The sequence below is a fragment of the Cryptotermes secundus genome, unplaced genomic scaffold (assembly GCF_002891405.2).
Source record: "Cryptotermes secundus unplaced genomic scaffold, Csec_1.0 scaffold65, whole genome shotgun sequence".
Lineage (NCBI taxonomy): Eukaryota > Metazoa > Arthropoda > Insecta > Blattodea > Kalotermitidae > Cryptotermes > Cryptotermes secundus.
Window position 1 is genome coordinate 225,585 of NW_019731975.1, and position 12,176 is coordinate 237,760.

The 12,176-nt window shown below is 41.6% G+C and overlaps 1 protein-coding gene across 4 annotated transcripts in view; it reads right to left on the reverse strand.

Moving 5' to 3' along the window:
- The window catches only part of LOC111867354 (transcriptional activator protein Pur-beta), a 149,253-nt gene that overhangs the window by 61,686 nt on the left and 75,391 nt on the right, over positions 1-12,176 (reverse strand). The window lies entirely within an intron of this gene.

A 12,176-nucleotide genomic window follows, 5' to 3' on the forward strand; every position in this document is an offset into this window, starting at 1 on the left:
CGTCCTTCAGCTGTAGCTAGTACTTCTTCTTTCACACGAACTGGTAATAGACTACAATTATTAACAAAACCAATTTAAACACTGTTGGTTGATAAGCACTTCACAAGACAGCAGAAAGGAATGTCATTAGGTTTACCTTCAAGGTCCACATCTTCAAGAAAATGTTTCAACTGGCATCGAATCTTTGCACTGGTGCAGGTGAAACTGACAATTTCCATAATAATTTTCATAGCATTATCATACTTGAAGTACCCCATACATGGAGGTGAGCCCTTCTTGAGAAGCTGTCAATTGTGCAGCTACTCAAGAACCTCCCAGCATTTTATGGAACCTGAAGGTTTATTACTGTGTTCACAAGAGCTCTCCACTGGTCTCTATCCTGAGCCAGATCAATACAATCCATACCATCCTATCCTCTCTCGCTGAGATCCATTTTAACATTGTTCACCCACGTATGCCTTGGTTTTCCCAGTGGTCTTTTTCCACCCGGCTTTCCCACCAATATCCTATTTGGATTCCTCTTCTCAATTCGTGCTACATACCCTGCCCATCTCATCCTCATTGACTTGATCATTCTAAGTATACTTGGAGAAGAGAACAAGTTATGAAGCTCCTCTTGTGCAGTTTTCTCCAACCTCCTGTCACTTCACCCCTTCAGTCCAAATATTCTCAACACCCTGTTCTCAAACACCCTAAGACTATGTTCCTCCCTTAATGTCAGAGACCAAGTTTACAGAACCACAGGCAACATTACGACATAAGGATGACAAATCCTGAACAGTTTTAATATTTTTAATATTTAAAATTTATCAATATATATGACGAATATATATTTTAGTATAAAGACAACAGGGCATGCAATGAAGTAGTTTGATGTACATCGAAAAGCACCTGAAGATGGCACTTTTGTGCTGAAACATGTAGTGCAAGAGAGAAGAGTAAGGTGAATAAATGTATGCACTGTAAGACGGTTAGAATAAATCATGGACAGAGTTTTGTATATTAAAATTTTCATGTTTTTGGACAGCAGACGAAATATTTTAAATACATGGCCATAAAATATGCAAAGCAAACAATACAGCAAACAGAAATAAATTCTGGAATTTCTTGATTGTTTTTGGAATCAAAAAAACCTGCATTTCTACTCAAAAGTAAAGGCGTTTTCATGCCCCAACTGTAAGATTATACGTGTATAGCAGTACAATGGCATCTGTTAATAACGTGTCCAGTGAATTTTTACATCTGCACTCTTTCTTCTAATGTTGCTTCCTCTTCCACAATTACATCTGCAGGAACACAACATACAGGTATTGTCAACCGTAGATTAACTGGAATGTCCATGGATTCATCATGGGCCTAATGGAATGTTAGGTTTTTTAAATGTTCTGCACCTTTCTCTCAATATTATCAAAGATTTCAAAATACACTTTAATGTGGTGTAACATGAAACTGGAATGTTATCAGCCTCAGAAGTTCCGAGTATTTTGGACTTAAAACTTATTTATTATTATTATTATTATTATTATTATTATTGGGGGTGGGTTTCCCCATGCACTTAGACCAGTTATTGGTCCATTGTGCGTCCCCCTTTAATTTATACTGTCGCCATACCCTACCGGTACTGGTGCGTGCTATCAGCCCCGTTCAGCCAACGAGGTCGGCCCGGTACCTGATATTTCCCCCATCTACCACAGGCATTGAAAACTACTTGGGCGAGAAATGTGTCGCCTGATTTTGCTCTGCGGTCTCCTAGAGACACGAGGATCTTTTACGTGCCGTAAATCTACGACACGGAACCCACGGCTTAAAGTCCCTCCCGGAGGACTTGTTCCCTGAATTTTTCCGCCCTCAAAAATTCCACGACCTCCGCCGGGTTTGAACCCGCGTACCTTGAGTCATGAGGTTAAATTAAATTTTGTTTATTGATTGTTTATCAGCTTCCTTTATGAATGATGCGAGCATTTTTTCCGAATACGTAACAGTGATTTTAACGCAGAAAACATATTTTTACACAATTCGGATTTGTGGGGAATGGGGAAAGAATAGCGCATACACGTGGCACAGGGTTTTAGTTTTTAAATCGGAGGTGATGGGATTACACAATTGTTTGGCTACACGCCTTCCACGCAACATTCTTCTTTTTTTACTTTATCTATTCGTAAAGGAAGTACGGCCAAACACCTTTGTTTGCGAGCACTAAGTACCGAAAGAGCTACATGCGGCTCGCAAGCCACACACAGTCCACATCTGGGACGTCGGATACGCAAGGTCACGCCGCTTTGCACCTCAGCGCCATTAGAATGTCTCGGAATTAACTCTACATACTAGTTGCATGCTTCGACGGCTCCCTGACATGCATTTCATGGGTGAAAGTTTAGCCAGACGGTCAATGACCCCGCTTCGTCAGGGGGAGGCTGCAACAGATCAATATTGGCTGGCAGGCGGACGAAGCTATGGCGCACTTTTATTTTGCTTGTCACCTGGACATGTCTCCGGAACTCAGTACATGTCCCAATCGGAAATCAAACACTCCCCAGACCACACTTGGTTCTGAACGTAAATTTACACTTCCCGCATCTTGGTAAGGGCACTTTTTGTTACGCAATTCAATAATTCTCTAACCATAATGTCAGCCCTTAAGAAACGGTATAAATACTATTCGTATTTGCATGCACTTAAAAGATCTGAGGAAATCCTTAGTACGTTGGCCGGGTCTCGACTTACTTAAATGATCAAGGCCGTACACACGATTAGGTGCATTCCATTTCGGGGAGGGAGGATTAATGAAAATTGCATTTAGAAACCCTGGTATGGAAATTAAACTGCTGAAAACGGCCTACTAACAAATTCGAATAATACATACTTTTCTTTTCAGAATCACAAATGCACTCCCTCATAATTCTGGTTAAGGTTTCGTAATTCAAGGCAGTTGATAAGCACTGGTAACTAATGGATCGGGTGTCGTTATAAAGTGTTCTGACATGAGGTCTTAGGTTGAACCGTCAGGCATGTATGTTTCTTCGCATGTGGTAACACGTTCAGCTTGCAACGAGTCTTCAATCAACAGCTCAAGAAGCAGCATGACATCATTAAACGTAACAGTTCTTCTTTTTCAGTATCTACCCACATAAAACAACTCGCAGGAATTGTAAGGCCTAAAATGTTCTTCGACTGGTTATATGGGCGAAAACTGGAGAATAATGGCAAAGAAGAAACATTCTCACAGAAATCCATGCCCTAGACCGTACCTTAACCCACAGGAATATCAACGTTCGCCTCTCTCACAGAATATGTTGAAAAGAAGCTTTCCTTGTTCTTAGTTAAGCAGCACCACCCCACATAACATAAGAGGAGGAGGGGGGTGGAGGAAAATCACTATGTATGTATTAACCTCAGAATTAGACGGCGGTGGGTGACCAGCTGCAGACAGAGTCCCCACTGCCCATTAGACAGAAGGCTGAATGGCCCTCAGAAGAAAACTCTTTGCCCCTGAGGGAACCCCCATCATCCAGCTCGTACAGTTACAGAATACTACAGTTTCATACAATGTCATCTTCTTGTATAACAGGACCTAGAAGAAAATTCAACTAAGAGTGGTTACCGCACGAAAAGAATGCGACGCAACGACACACAAATTTGAGGATTTCACACCTTTTCGATCACTTAAATTCGGCCTATTCTTATTGAGTCGTTGTTTACATTCCCTACGAACAGACAATACTTTGTAAGATGAGACACCCACTAAACAATTAACATTAATTTACTACATCTACATCATGAGCCTTCTATATAATTTTATATTCCAAATATAGAATATTCCAATTTGTCCGTGGGAATGCAACGAAATTACAAAACCAACGACTGATTCGATGATATAAAACATCAATCTAAGAATTTTATTCTTGTTTTATACTATAACTTCTGTTTTATATAATCTGATTTATTGTATTCTTACGTCAAGTGTTTTATATAATTAATATTATTGTATCCAATTTTACTAGTACTGCAGTTCAGTGGTGTATTTGCCTGATGATGGCTATTGATAGCCGAAACATGTAGCAGAGCCGAAACTAGGCACTGATTTTGATATCTGTTGTGTTGTGACGGTTGTAATAAAGAGGCTGTATTCTTATTCGCTTGCACGCAGTTAGCCGATAACTTCTCAGGGGAGGAAAACCTCATGCTTCTTGGTATTCACTTCGTATTCACTGCTCACAAGCAAGGGGACCAGGATCTGATTTCATACGACTAGGCCCATAAGTTCAAAAGTTGATCAGCTTCGCCCGTCCAATACACGACCTTACATATGGGAAATGCTGAATGTGAGCGAACAGTTCTGGTGTTCAATATGACATACGCTCAGCTGTATTTTAATTCGATTAACAGAATCCCATGATTTCAGTAAAGAGGGGTGGTTTTATTTATGGATGGATTCGTTAATGAAGTGACAGAACTTTGCTCCAAACACAAGGATTATAATATTGTCACGCGTTTATGGCTGCGTTCTTTAACAATCACTCTTAATAACAATCAATTACAACAAGTAAGGACAATGTTCAGCCGAACCCTTCTTCCTGGATTGCCGAGGACTCGCACCATTCTCGTTTCAGTTCTACTGGCTGCTCAAAGTCAAAGTCACATTGCGACTGACAGCCAGTCAGTCAATCAGTAAGTCTTGGTGTCGAGCCCCATTTTCTGTGGAGCGCCATCTCTGACTAGAGGACGGGTCTGTTTGTTTCTTGTATATGCTGCTGGTCCTTGTCAGCGCAGTCTTTCTCAGGTCGGAGTCCCTAGGTACCCGCGACCATATATTACTGTCTCATATCTGAGACTTCTCTTTTCGTCGCCTCCTACGACTCGCAGGGTCGGGGTGGAGGTATTCGACCCCGCCTCCACACGGGTGAACCGGCTGGCTGCTCAGAGTCAGTGTCAGAGTCAAAGTCAAAGTCACACTGCGGCCGATGGTCCGTCAGTCTGCCTGTCTTGGTGCCGAGCCCCAGCTGGGGCTCATGACCAAATGTTTCTTCTTATATGAAAGTTACTGTCCTGTCCATTTGGGGCGCCCTCTCTGACGAGAGGTCGGGTCTGTCATTTGTCAGTCATAGTCCGTATTATGTCAGTATTTACATATATTTACAAATTTAATCTTAATTCCCATTTCTATGTACGATATATACAAAGCCTCTGTCAGTCCAGGCTCAGTACAGCAGACTATGCCCTATTTCTAGCAGTATTCGCTACCACGGCAGTCTAGTCACTTGAACGGTCTATGCCTGACCGCCGCCAAGTTTAAGCTTCTTATACTTTCTGTTGGGCCTCGCCTTGTCCGATGTTGCGAACATTCCATTATCATGATTTTGTATGAATTCTGCTTGTTTCCTGCATAATTTTGTTATATAATCATATATGTACGGGATTTTGAATGCCATGTGCAAATCGCGGACGGGTGTGCGCCTTGGAAAATTGTCATTCGTGCGGAGAACCTTGTTTTGCAGGCGCTGCAATTTCACTAGATGGGTGTCTGCCGCAAACTCCCAGGCGGGACTAGCATAAGTCATTACGGATCTAATAAGAGCTTTGTGGAGGGTCAGTTTAATGTTAGTGCTCAATGACTCACTTTTGAATAGGGAATATATTCTAATGAATGTTCTGAAGGCCTTGGCTTTGATCATTTCTATGTACAATCTCCACGTAACTTTCTTATTGAAGATTACACCTAGATATTTTGCACTATTTACAAATGGAATATTTCGTCCATTTAGAGTGAGACAAGACTCAGGCGGTCGACAACCACGAGAGAAGTAGACCCCCTGAGTCTTATCTTCATTAATTTTAATATTCCAGCCCTCACTTGGCTGCTCACTTGGAATTTTGCGTTATACAGACTCGGGACGGATCCCAGGGAAAACACCGTCTCTCAACAATTCGTAGGAGTGTTTACCACTTCGCTGCCCAAAAACAGATATCTTTTATAGCCGCGTACTCTTGTAAACATTACCCACAAACGAGCTGTTCACCAAGAATGTCTCGGCGGGAACTGTTTATCGAGACGTTGCCTAGCAGAGGACAGGTACGTCACAATATGTAAAATCGAACCGCCTTGGAAAACCTTTATCTTGCTTTTAATCATGGCATACCATTCGTCTGGCTATAGAGGACTTATCTTAAAGCACGCAACATGCAGGCGGACATCCCTGAAATCCAGGGTATGTATGCCGCCAGGGGGCTGCAGCAAGATATTCTGTTCACGTGCTTACGTTTATAATGTTTAAGACTAGTTTACTAATTGCACTGGAATATTCAGACTAGAATAATATTTTTAAAAATATATTTAATTTTATTACTAATAATTAGCATATTTCCTTCATTCCTTCAATTCAGAATTTGTACAAAAATCCAGGAAAGGTCGGTACCTGGTTTCCTCCTCCGGCAAACATTATTCAGGTATGAACTTTTTTTCTTTAATTCAAAACAGAATTGGGCTATACACTCTCTATACGCAAAATTATAAGTATTTAACATCCGCTCCTCGTCAGATTCAACGAGTAGGAGGGAACGCCGACAGAGGCGCCAACTGACGGCTTGCACGCCATTCTGACCATCTCCCTTTCACGTTACAAGGTATGATTGTGAATGCTACGGCTAGGACTACGGCCTACCTTTTGGCTGGAGGCCGTAAGCACAGAAACATATGCGCGAGGGCACTGCTTATAGAGATACGGCTTAATGTGTTTGTGACGCCATTTTTAGTATATTTTCCCTATTCTCAAAACACAAAAGTGTAAGCTTATAAGATCACCTTGCTCTGTATCCCCTATCGTTGCTGGGTAACTCCTCGGTACGTATGTTCCCGCGGCAATAGAACATTTTTTGGACTTGCCGTTTTCTATGTGGTCCGTGTCGTATCAAGATTAACTCTTCCCAGAGCTTCTTGTTACATAACAGTATTTACAGTTATTATACAAGACTTTCAAGTAGGACGCGGTGACTGATACTCCATCTGGGTCTGGGGTCATCACTTCAACCAAACTGGATTTGCTCCTTCTGATATGCACACCAAAGCCCTTGATGTCCAGTCTCGTTGGAGGCGTAGTTAAGTCGTAAACGATCATAAGTAGACCACACAAGCACAGCTAGTTCGAATCCCGCTCGGTGAATGGGTTCATTTAGGCAGCGTCTACACGAGCGCACAAAATGCTTCCGTTGTAACGAACGTACTTTGCTGAGGACGTTGCTGAGGACACCACACAGCTGCAGAATGCGGTGCGTAGTTTTCTGTCTGCAATTGAGCCAGAAGTTCCTGTCGCCGTTTCTTCACGGAAGAATTGTCCGATCATTTATGCACTGATTAACCCACAAACAACGCTCAACTTCGGGCTATTCCGTTCATGATACCTCACATCATGAGGATTTTCAGACTCCCCCCAAAAAGTTCGAAAATTAATTAAAAAACTTCACTCGAAATGTCAAAAGTAGCTGAAGAACGCTATATTAGGACAGTCACTGTCATTGTCCATAAGAGAACGTCGGCAGCGCAGAGGTAGCGCCGATGCAAGTAATTTTCCTGCACTTTCTGAAGTAACTGCAATGTCTATGCCTTGAGCTTCACACCCAAGGTATTTCCTGGGCCGCGCCATAGCTCAAGCGGTTAGCCGCTAGCTTCCCACCGCGGTGGCTCGGGTTCGATCCCGGCTCTGGTCAAGTGGGATTTGTAGTGGACAAAGTGGCGCTGAGGCGGGTTTTCTCCGAGAACTTCGGTTTCCTCTGCCAATCTTCAAATTCTCCATCATCATAATCACCCGGGGCAGGCTACAATAGGCCAATCAGTGGCCGCCGTGCCGATGGCCCCAACTGGACTCCACCCAACACTAAGAGAATTAAAAAAAAAATAAAGGTATTTCCTGAGCGTGTCCCGCTCACCGAACGGACTTCGAGGGAAAGCTTCTCGAATTGCTTCGACTTGCTCAAGTGTCGTCCGAGGTGAACCGCCTGCATACTGACAATGCTACAACCATATTTTAGCAAATACTTGGGGCAATTAAAAATCTGTGTGCCTGCCTGGTGGATCACGGCGGTACGTCTGAAGAAACCTGTGCGGAACATTCATGGGAATCTTATATTCTGTCAGGCAGTAACAGTACTCTCTCTTGTGATATAAATTACGATATTCTGCACAAATTTAAAGCTATTGCACATGAGCAGCGATGTATGTGTGTGTGTGTGTGTGTGTGTGTGTGTGTGCGCGCGCGCGCAGGGTGAAACATAATTCGCGCATAAGTTCACCATAGCGACTCCTTGTTAACAAGAAGCTCTGAGAACTAATGACCTATTTTCCTTCGATACGACACGGACAGCATAGAAAACGAAAACATAGGGGACACACAGTAAGGTGATCTCATATGACTCCTTCATACGACACGGACAGCACAAGAAACGAAAAAATTGCAGGGGGGGGGGGCACGGACAGTCAGCAAAGCGAACTCATAACTAGGGACCGGATTTTTATGCCCTAATAATCTCTTACATATGTATGCATTTATGCATGAACAATTTACCAAATATGCATATAAAACGTTCATACTAAATATTAAAATTTATTCTACATTATTTTAAGAACAACAAATCAACATTTAATTTTACGTAATCACTGAATGATTCACTTGAATAAAAAGCTACACTTAAATACAAATGATGCAACAAAGCCAAAATGTTTTCATTACAAGTTAAAAAAAACCAATGATACTCACATTTAGCTCACCAAGCTTTCAACTCCTCTTCTGCTGCAGTTCACAATTACTAAATGTTTTAGGTTTTCCACAGTTAGTCGCTTCATATTGTCTCGTAAGACGTCCTTATAGAGGGAAATACTTCTTTCCACCTCTCAGGAACTTAAGGGCGCATTTACAAAAGCCGCTATTTGCTCCACCGTTAGGGACTTTTTTTTTTTTGCTTGGCAGTTCAGTAGGTTTACTGGTTACATTTTCTTCAATTTCACAAATTTGTTCATATCCTGTTTTTTTAAAAGAATGTGTAAAAAGTAAGCAAAGGTATCCCTGTAACAGGCCGTGGGGCCCCATAGGGTTGTGGAATGTTGAGGTTCCCACATTTTCTAGACAATCGGCTCATAGATGGCGGCAAGGTTGTCAGCCCTACGCGCCGGCAGCCCTTTACTCCCAAGAACATTCCACGAATACTCTGATACTCATTTCTGTTAGAGGCTTCAGTCGACCACAGGGCCATAGTGCGGCTGGAAGAATTATGTCAACTGGAAAAAATCCAATGACTTCATCGGGACTTGAACCCGCGACCTTCCGGCTTTAGCTTAGTGTCTCAACCATCTATGCTGCCGCGTGCTCCCCAAGAATGATGTGTACTATTTCCTTTGCTGCTTCACCAACTCCTCTAGGAACTGAATTCAATTTGGAAACAGTGGTTTTGAATACACTAAACGACTGATACAAAGTAGTAGTACTCGTATTGCTATTACTTGCCTCCAGTGAGGAAATGGCGGATGGAAGATGAGAAAGGTGAGCAGATACATATAAAGGAAAGATTAGTTTCCCGTTGTGCGTTCCTTAGTACAACTTGAACTTTGAATTGATGTTGCACTTTTGGGATCAAATGTATTCATGACATTCCTAACTGTTTCTAAATGTTCGGTATAACTCATGGCACACAACCACATGCCCCAGGGCGTTAAAATTGGTCCTGGCGGAAACGGAACATTCGGTGTCACTCTCTTAAAAACTTCTAGCTTATATGGTGCTTTAACAAATACCTTCTTCACAGAAGACACCAACTTGTCAACAAGCGGAAAATTTGCACGAACTGTTTCTGCAACATGGTGCAACCCATGGGCAAGGCAAGTCAAATGTGTCATATTCGGAAATATAACTTTAAGAGCAGTACCGGCTTTCATCATATAACTTGCGGCATCAGTCACAAAGAGCAATACGCGCTCATACTGAATGCCATTCGGCCATAACAAATTCATGAAATCGACACAAAATTCGGCAACTGCGAAGCCATTGTGGTTTTAAAATGCTCTACAGCAAGATTTGGGGTAAACTGTTCATTCTTATTAAGGAATCCAATTGTAATATTTGAAATAAACAGTTCCTCTAGGTCTTTTATTTCGTCGATTGATACCAAACAGAATTTTCTTGAGTCTTATCTCCAGTTTTCAATTGTAAGATCGTAACACTGCTTCACGTAATTTTTGGACACGCTGGATTCATCCGGCACTTTGCACTGTGTATACTTCTCCATGAAGTTTTTCAAAGTAGGACTGGTTAGTTTCCACAGCGGAATATCTGCCGCTAAATAGGCTTCGCACAAGTCAAAGGAGAACTCTGAAAAACTATTACTAGAATATTCACTAAGCAATGTTTGAATAAGAGCACTTTTCCTGAATTTAATTTTAATATTCTCTAGCGTTCAAATGCTAAAGCACTTGAAAGCATTTTTCACAATCAACTGTTTTTTTTACACGCTCGGAAATAGAGAATGTTGCTATCCGTACTTATGATCTCTCCTTCGAACTCCCGCTGATACAGCTGTAATTTAGTTTTCTGACTTACTTTCATTTTCGGCATGAATACAAAAAGCTAAATAAGCTTAACGATAGGCTAGTCACCACTAATGTGAATGACCCCAGCTCCAAATGAAGCGTAGCGAACCTGACGGAGACTCGTGGAGCTGAGCCCTTCTTGAGAAGCCACAAATTGTGCAGCAACTCAAGAACTTCCCAGCATTTTATAGAACTCGAATGATCCTTACCGTGTTCACAAGAGGCCTCCACCGGTACCTGTCCAATTCATACCATTTTAATATTGTCCACCACCTACGCCTTGGTCTCCATACTGGTCTCTTTCCATCTGGCTTTCCCACCAAAATCCTATATGCAATCCTCTTCTACCAATTCGTGCTACATGCCCTGCCCACCTCATTCTCCTTGGCTTGATCATTCTAATTATACTTGGAGAAGAGCACAAGTTATGAAGCTCCTCATTATGCAGTTTCTCTCAACCTCATATCACTTAATTTCACTTCGGTCCAAATATTCTCCTCAACACCCTGTTCTCGAACATCCTCAGTCTGTGTTCCTCCCTTAATGTCAGAGACCAATATTATATTTAAGCATCCTGTTACACTCTATACGATATATGATATAAATTCCGTCCTAAGTGTAACAATTTATTGTAGGTCTTTCGTTTTGCCTTCTTCTACACTACATGTTTCGGCCGCAAACGGCCATCATCAGGTGTATACACTCACGTAGCTGTTACACTGCACCCACTTTAAAATTTAAAAAACACACAGGTCTCCCAATTGGCTAACAGGATCTACTTCGCTGATATTTGTCTGATTCGTACATCATCTTTGTCACCCACACACGTCAATTTTGACATTCATGAACTGGCACTTTTAAAATCTTCAGTTCCAATTTTGAAAACTCCTTTAATTTTTTTTTCAAATTTTAAAATTTGGAAAGAATTTTAAGGGAGTTTTCTAAATTGGAACTGAAGATTTTAAAAGTGCCACTTCATGAATGTCAAAATTGACGTGTGTGGGTGACAAAGATGATGTACGAATCAGACAATTTTCAGCGAAGTAGATCCTGTTAGCCAATTGGGAAGACCTGTGTTTTTTAAATTTTAAACTGGGTGCAGTGTAACAGCTACGTGAGTGTATACACCTGATGATGGCCGTTTGCGGCCGAAACATGTAGTGTAGAAGCAGGCAAAACGAAAGACCTACAATAAATTGTTACACTTAGGACGGAATTTATATCATATATCGTCAGAGACCAACTTTCGCATCCACACAGAACCACTGGTAAAATTATAGTTTTGTATATTCTAATTTTTAAGTTTTTAAACAGCAAACGAAAAGACAAAAGGTTCTGGACTGAACAGTAGCGAGCATTACCAGAGTTCAATCTCCTCTTAACTTCCTCCTGAATCATGTTTTGATCTGTTATCGCCTTTCCCAAATATCTGAACTGTGCAACATTTTCAAAACATCTGTTACCTATATTTACGTCTTGATTTTGCCGTGCATTTTGGTGACGAGACAGCAAAACATACGGTGTGTCCAGGATCCCTTAGGACTCTTTTTTTTTTTTTTTTTAAATTTTGCCTTGCATTTCATTTTTTTGGGGAGTTGTGGCGTTA